Below are 6,854 nucleotides of genomic sequence, written 5' to 3' on the forward strand. Positions count from 1 at the left end.
TGTAAGTGTTCCCAGAAACATAACCTTACAAACCAGTGTGAGTGCAAACCAGTGGGTGACTGGGGAGGGGGCAAAATCCTTTCTGGCATGGTTCACTTAAACCAGTTTATCCCTAACGTTCAAACCAGGTACACCCTAACGTTTCAGAAGGTAGACAAAGGGGTCTATTTTAACAATGTATCACTCAAGTTTCATATAACTTTTACCTGGCATTATTTGAACTGAATCCACTTAGAAAATGTGTGATTCTTGGGTGCAAACTAAGTGAATAATTTGCCCAAATTATTTGACCCAAAAGTGTTCTTGCACTGAATTCCAACATTGTAAACTGGCACCAGAATGTTAGTTATATCAACAGGTGCCAGTACATTCCCTTAGACATTTTCTAGAGTGCCATGTGAATCCTAAAACCAAAGATCACATAGTATGCCAAAACCAATTTCTTCCCAAGTGTTGGCTGTCTGGTCTTCCCTCTCCTGCCTTTTGTACCACACTATAGGTCCACTAATAAATTGGATGTCCTCACTCACCAATAGTGACCTGCAATCACTAATGCTGGGTAATTACTGACAGTTCAGCCACTTACCAAATGCCTATAACCTGTTCCTGGCATATTTGTAGTCAGTTATCTTGTCCATAAGAAGTCAATCCATGCACAATTGATATTTTAGTTATGAGTCTGGTGGGCTAAGACACTCTCTGGGGACAATAGCAATTGGAGGTAAAGCCCATAGTGAGGATATCTGCTCCGATCCACCATGGAGTCACAAACTCCCTGCTTTATCAGTGGAGTTTGAATACCTCCTTATCATGTCTTCATAACATGAAGTTAATTTCAAAACTCAGAAGTTGAACACTATGCAATTACTGGAATATGTGTGCAGAGCTTGGAACTTGAGCACACAGATCTTTCCACTGTAGCTCCTGAGCAAAATATCTATTTTGGGTGGACTGATCCACTAAATGATACATGCAAATAATACAGCAGAAAGATCATCCAGCACCATAATGTATTAATGCACATAAATCTACACGTGAACCACAGCACTTGCCAATGTGAACTCACATAGCAGCATATATATTCACGTAAATAGAAACATATTTCCACCAGACCCCATAAAAATCTACGGTATAACGTTTGACTGCACATATGCAAGAAGTAGAGAGTTAGTAGTTCAGAGGTAAACATGGTCGGACATGGTTGGACTCAGTACTCGACTAGGTAAGTGTGCAGCTGAAAAGGAAAATGGTGACTTAGAACAGCTCAGTGTGGGAAAGGAGCAGACAATAATAGGGTAGGGAAATGTTCATAAAACTTTTTGAATGTTTGCTTGCTTATTACACAAAACCTGCATCTGCCCTTCCAAGCAAAGACCTCAGCCACCTTATGGACATACTCGGACCAAAACCGTAGATACAGCAGGCCATCCACAAAATCCATCAGAGTAGGAAGGTACTCATTACGTAAAATGGGTCCCCAATGCCTTTACAACTTAACCTAGAAAATTCCTTTCAAAGATCCTATGACTCTGCATTAAACCCAGTTATAGACACCCCACCCTTTAACTTGTGACTCTGTTCCAGGCCTAGCTAGAATAGCAGTAGAACCAATAATATAGGGGATCAACTGTTATGTACTCTTCGGTCACTAGCAACAGGATTTACTTACCTTACTTTTTTATGTCTAAGCAAGTATGTTGTTTTAGCCAATTGATTTTACAGCACAAAAAAGGAACATCACACTCTAACTGCTGCTTGAAGTGTTGCCTCATCTCACTACAAGAATAGTAAACATGGTTATTTTCCTAATTGCTTTTCCACTTTTTGGAAGATTGTGGCATTGCTACCAAAAAAAAATGACTGACTAACCACTCTAAGCATTCTAACCAGTTTAAGCAAATGTATAGTTGTTTAGTAAATTATTTATTTATTTATTATTTATCATGGTATGTACACAAAAACAATTTCACTCTTTTTCAGTAAGGTAAATATGAATAATAAAGATTGTTGCATTCCCTTTTTAAGCCAGAGAGGAGCTTTAGACTTCTTTTAGCATTTTACAGTCTCTAATTTTGCTTTTCCTATGTAGGGTTTGTTGTTTATGAAACTCAATAGTTCAAGCTGAAATGTACACACAAATGTACCAGAGTAGCATTGGCATTTTCCTTTTTAGATGGCCTAGTCCCATGTTTCACTAAAATCAACCTCGGTCTAAAAGCAGGCAGAATCTGGTTTGCTGTCTTTTTAGTTAGCCCACGGTGGTCTGGGAAACCTTTGTCATGTATTAAATGTTTTATAGTATTATATAAGAACAGATATACTTTGACATTTTAAAATGAATAAACTGACCAAAAAAATGGGTGGAGAAAGATTGAGGTAAGATATTTCATGAGTGGTTCTAGACAGATTGGGGGTAGATGTGGGCTTACATTTGGTTTTTTGGCTACCTAAGCGGTAAGGAGCTGAGCTGAACTTTGAGTTTCTTTGCAGCCTCTGTGCCAAAGGTGCTTTCCTTGTTAGTTCCTTGGTGGATACCTGTCCTGGTTGGCCTGGGGTAAATGCTCTTTTTGAATCTTTTGTGTAATTAGCCTGACACTGATGCATTGTGCTCTGTCATGTTTCATAATGTTTTTTCATGAACCCAATATGTATTTTCTGCATGCGTGCATCTAGGGACTTCAGGTATATTCTATAGTTATATATCAAATCCAAAGCAATGAGCACACACTTTAGTTTTTCGCAATTAATGTTGCCATGGTTACATCAAAGATAACAAATAGGGCCTGATCATAAATCTTCTCTGGTCATTAATCTTTGCATTGCTAATGCTCAAGCTGTAAGGTACTGAAAGCATCGCAAGGAACTGAAATCTTGTTCTAGACATTACTCATCAAAGCATCTGAGAGCACAGACAAATGTTATTTATCAAGGTGTTGGGGGAAAAAAAGTTCCAAGTGTAGGAATTAAAGCTGGTTGCTTGTAAATTATTTGCTGCTACTGTAGTACAAATTAATTTTATATCTCTGATTTATTTACCATATATATTGACAATACGATCATGATTTGTTTGGTTCTGTATAGAAAACTGTCTAAAGAAAAAATAAATATTCCCCTTCAATGGAATTCTAAAACAATTATCCACTTATAAATAATGATCTTCAGGACATTCATTTGTTGAATTTCTAAATAGCCCCTGAATGTAAGTAGTCGACTTCACTCCCAACAGATGATGGTACAAGATGAAATCTCAGCAACACTGTGATGGAGAGCAAGATGCCAAAAACTTGTCAGTTGTATAAAAACCTTGCTTACTGTGCAAAATTCCTACATAATAAGAACAGATACTGAAAATTACAGCCAGCACACAGGACAAGGAAGTGCTACCACACAACCACATTACATACAGAACAGATGCTAATAATTACACCCGTCATATAGAACCAGAGAAATGCTTCCGTGTAGCGTTCATTCACAAAGAATAGAAACACTAACTAATAATTATTAAATACAGAGCAAAAGAAGAGTACATGGTTACTGCTCTGCACTACAATCTAATCATTGAAAGTATGATTTATATAAGAGATCCAGTTGTGGCAAGTTAGCTTTAAGTTACAGTCTCAGTAGAATAACCAGACAGTGACTCAATCCAAATGACATCTTGCAGATCAAAAAAACTTTAATCCATAAACTTGAGCACTGAGCAGATCTTCACAGATTGGTGATACATGTGTAAATAAAGTGAGTATGAGTACATAAAGTGAGTAAAGTGAGTAAGTGAGTCACTAACTGAGTATGTATGTGAAAATATATCTAAATACTAATAAACCTGTAGTTTAAAAACTAAAGTGCATAAGTTATTGTACCTATGGAAATGAAAAATCCATATAATTAAATCCCATCTATTGCAAAGTGCTAAGTGTAGCCATTACCATATAATCAATATCATATTGCACCAAACATCCTATTAAAAAGTGCTAAAGTGCATAAATAAGTGAATATATACAAAACAAATTATCAATACATAATATCATACAAGCAAACGCATGTATTATTTGAATGAACAATGTATGTGAAGTTAAAATCAATAAGTCCAAGTTAATCCATAAATTGTGAAGATGACCCAGCACTGTGATTGAAGAGTTAAAATAGAATCCACCTCGGAGCTACTTCCACACCTATATGCTCACCAAATAGCAGCAGGCCACTAGGACCTATATCGCTTTTCAGGATCTCTGGGTTTTTAAATCATGAGGGTAACGTCCTCTCCTCTCTATCACCAAGATCACCAATAATAACCAGATCCCCAAATCTCAGGTTGTACAGGTGTTGGATACACTCCTCTCCACCAATCGCGATAAATAAAGTGGCAAAGAACAGGGAGCAAAAATAGTGTAACTCCGTTTTATTGAATGAGTGAATCAAGAAAGTAACATTAATATGCTTACAAAGGACAGTGCCCTGCCTGGCACAGGTAAGAACCGCCAAAAACTTAGAATAGTGTCCCCCTCCGTTAACAGTAGATTTGCTCACCCTTCTCCTAACTCTCTGGCCGGCGTGCGTCCTTCCTCTCTACTGTGGAACGAAAACCGGCCGCGACCTTGGAGAGTTAGGAGAAGGATGAGCGAGTCTACTGTTAAAGGGGGGGCACGATTCTAAATTTTTAGCGGTTCTTACCTGTGCCAGGCGGGGCACTGTCCTGTCAAAGTTAATTGCGGCCTGGTCTGCATATGTTACAGTGAGATACACCCATTGTTGCATACTGTTGTATTGCACATTGCAATAAAAACCCATTTAGGGGAAAAAAAAGTTAATTGCGGCCTAGTCTGCATATGTTACAGTGTGATACACCCATTTCATACTGTTGTATTGTGCATTGCAATAAAAACCCATTTAGGGGGAAAAAAAAGTTAACTGCAGCCTAGTCTGCATATGTTACAGTGAGATACACCCATTGCATACTGTTGTATTGTGCATTGCAATAAAAACCCATTTAGGGGGAAAAAAAGTTAATTGCGGCCTAGTCTGCATATGTTACAGTGAGATATACCAAATGCATACTGTTATATTGCGCATTGCAATAAAAACCCATTTAGGGGGAAAAAACTGAATTGCGGCCTAGTCTGCATATGGTACAGTGAGATACACCCTTTGCATACTGTTGTATTCCGCTTATCAACAAAAACCCATTTAGGGGAAGATCCAAAATTCGATAAATATGAGGGACGTGGCCTGGGTCGTGGCGTTGCTGGTGGAGCTCCTGTTGCAAGGAGAGGACGTGGTCGATCTGTGCCAGCTACACGCACAGGTGAAACACCTTTCTCAGCTGCAAGTAGGCGACAGAACCTGCAGCAGTTTTAGGCAGGGCCTAATGCGCCTTTACAAATGTTGAGGCCAGAACAAGTACAGGCGATAGTAGATTGGGTTGCTGACAGTGCCTCCAGTTCCTTCACATTGTCTCCCACCCAGTCTTTTGCTGAAAGGTCAGAGTTGGCACCTGCAGCCGATGTCCATCAATCTTTCACCTCACCCCCTTGCAAATCAGCTCAACCAAGTCATGCAGCAATCTCTTCTTCTTTTTAATGACTCTGTTAGCATGGTTTCCCAGGGCCATCCACCTAGCCCTGCCCCAGAAGTGGAAGAGATTGAGTGCACCGATGCCCAACCATTTATGTCTCCAGATGAGTACATGGGAGGAACATCGCAGCAAGGTCTTGGATGATGACGAAACGCAGGTGCCAACTGCTGCGGAATTCCGAATTGTGGAGGCCGACAAGGAGGGCAGGGGTGAAGACTGGGTGGAAGATGATGTGGAGGACGATGTGGTCCTCGACCCCACATGGAATGAACGACATGCAGGTGACCTGAGTAGTTTGGAGGAAGAGGCGGTGGTCGCACAGAGCCACCAGCACAGCAGAAGAGGGAGCAGGGTGCAAAAGCGGAGCGGCCGTGCCCTATACACTACGCCTGCTACTGCCCAACGCAGCAAGGGACCGAGCACACCAAAGCCAGCTCAAAGGAGTTCCCTAGCGTGGCAGTTCTTCAGACAATGTGCTGATGACAGGACACGAGTGGTTTGCACGCTGTGCAATCAGAGCCTGAAGCGAGGCATAAACCTTCTCAACCTGAGCACAACCTGCATGACCAGGCATCTAAGTGCAAAGCACGAGCTGCAGTAGAGTGCACACCTCAAAAACCAAGAAAGGTCTCTGGCTCCTCCTGCTGCAGTCTCGGCCTCTTCATCCACCTCTGTAGTGACAGTGGCACCTGCCACCCCGCAAACAGAGGATCCACCAGCAACACCACCACCTGGGTTACCAACAACCATCTCCACAATGTCCCGTGGAAGCGTTCAGCTTTCTATCTCCCAAACACTGGAGTGCAAGAGGAAGTACCCCCCTACCCACCCGCGATCCCTGGCCCTGAATGCAGGCATTTCAAAATTCCTGGCCTTTGAAATGCTGTCATTCCGGCTGGTGGAGACGCAGAGTTTTAAAAGCCTTATGGCGGTGGCTGTCCCACAGTACGTCATATCCAGCCGCCACTACTTTTCCAGGCAAGCCATCCCTTCCCTGCACAAGCAAGTGGGTGACAAAATCAGGTGTGCACTGCGCAACGCCATCTGTGGCAAGGTCCACCTAACTACGGATACATGGACCAGTAAGCACGGTCAGGGACGTTATATCTCCCTAACAGCACACTGGGTAAATGCAATGGCGGCTGGGCCTTAGGGGGATAGCAGTTTGGCGCATGTCCTTCCACCACCCAGGATTGCAGGGCGCTTCAGTTTGCCTCCTGTTCCTAAATCTTCCTACTCTGATTCCTCATCCTCTACCGCCTCCTCATCCGGTCAGCGT

The sequence above is a fragment of the Pelophylax lessonae genome, assembly GCF_965119305.1.
Source record: "Pelophylax lessonae genome assembly, chromosome: 9".
Lineage (NCBI taxonomy): Eukaryota > Metazoa > Chordata > Amphibia > Anura > Ranidae > Pelophylax > Pelophylax lessonae.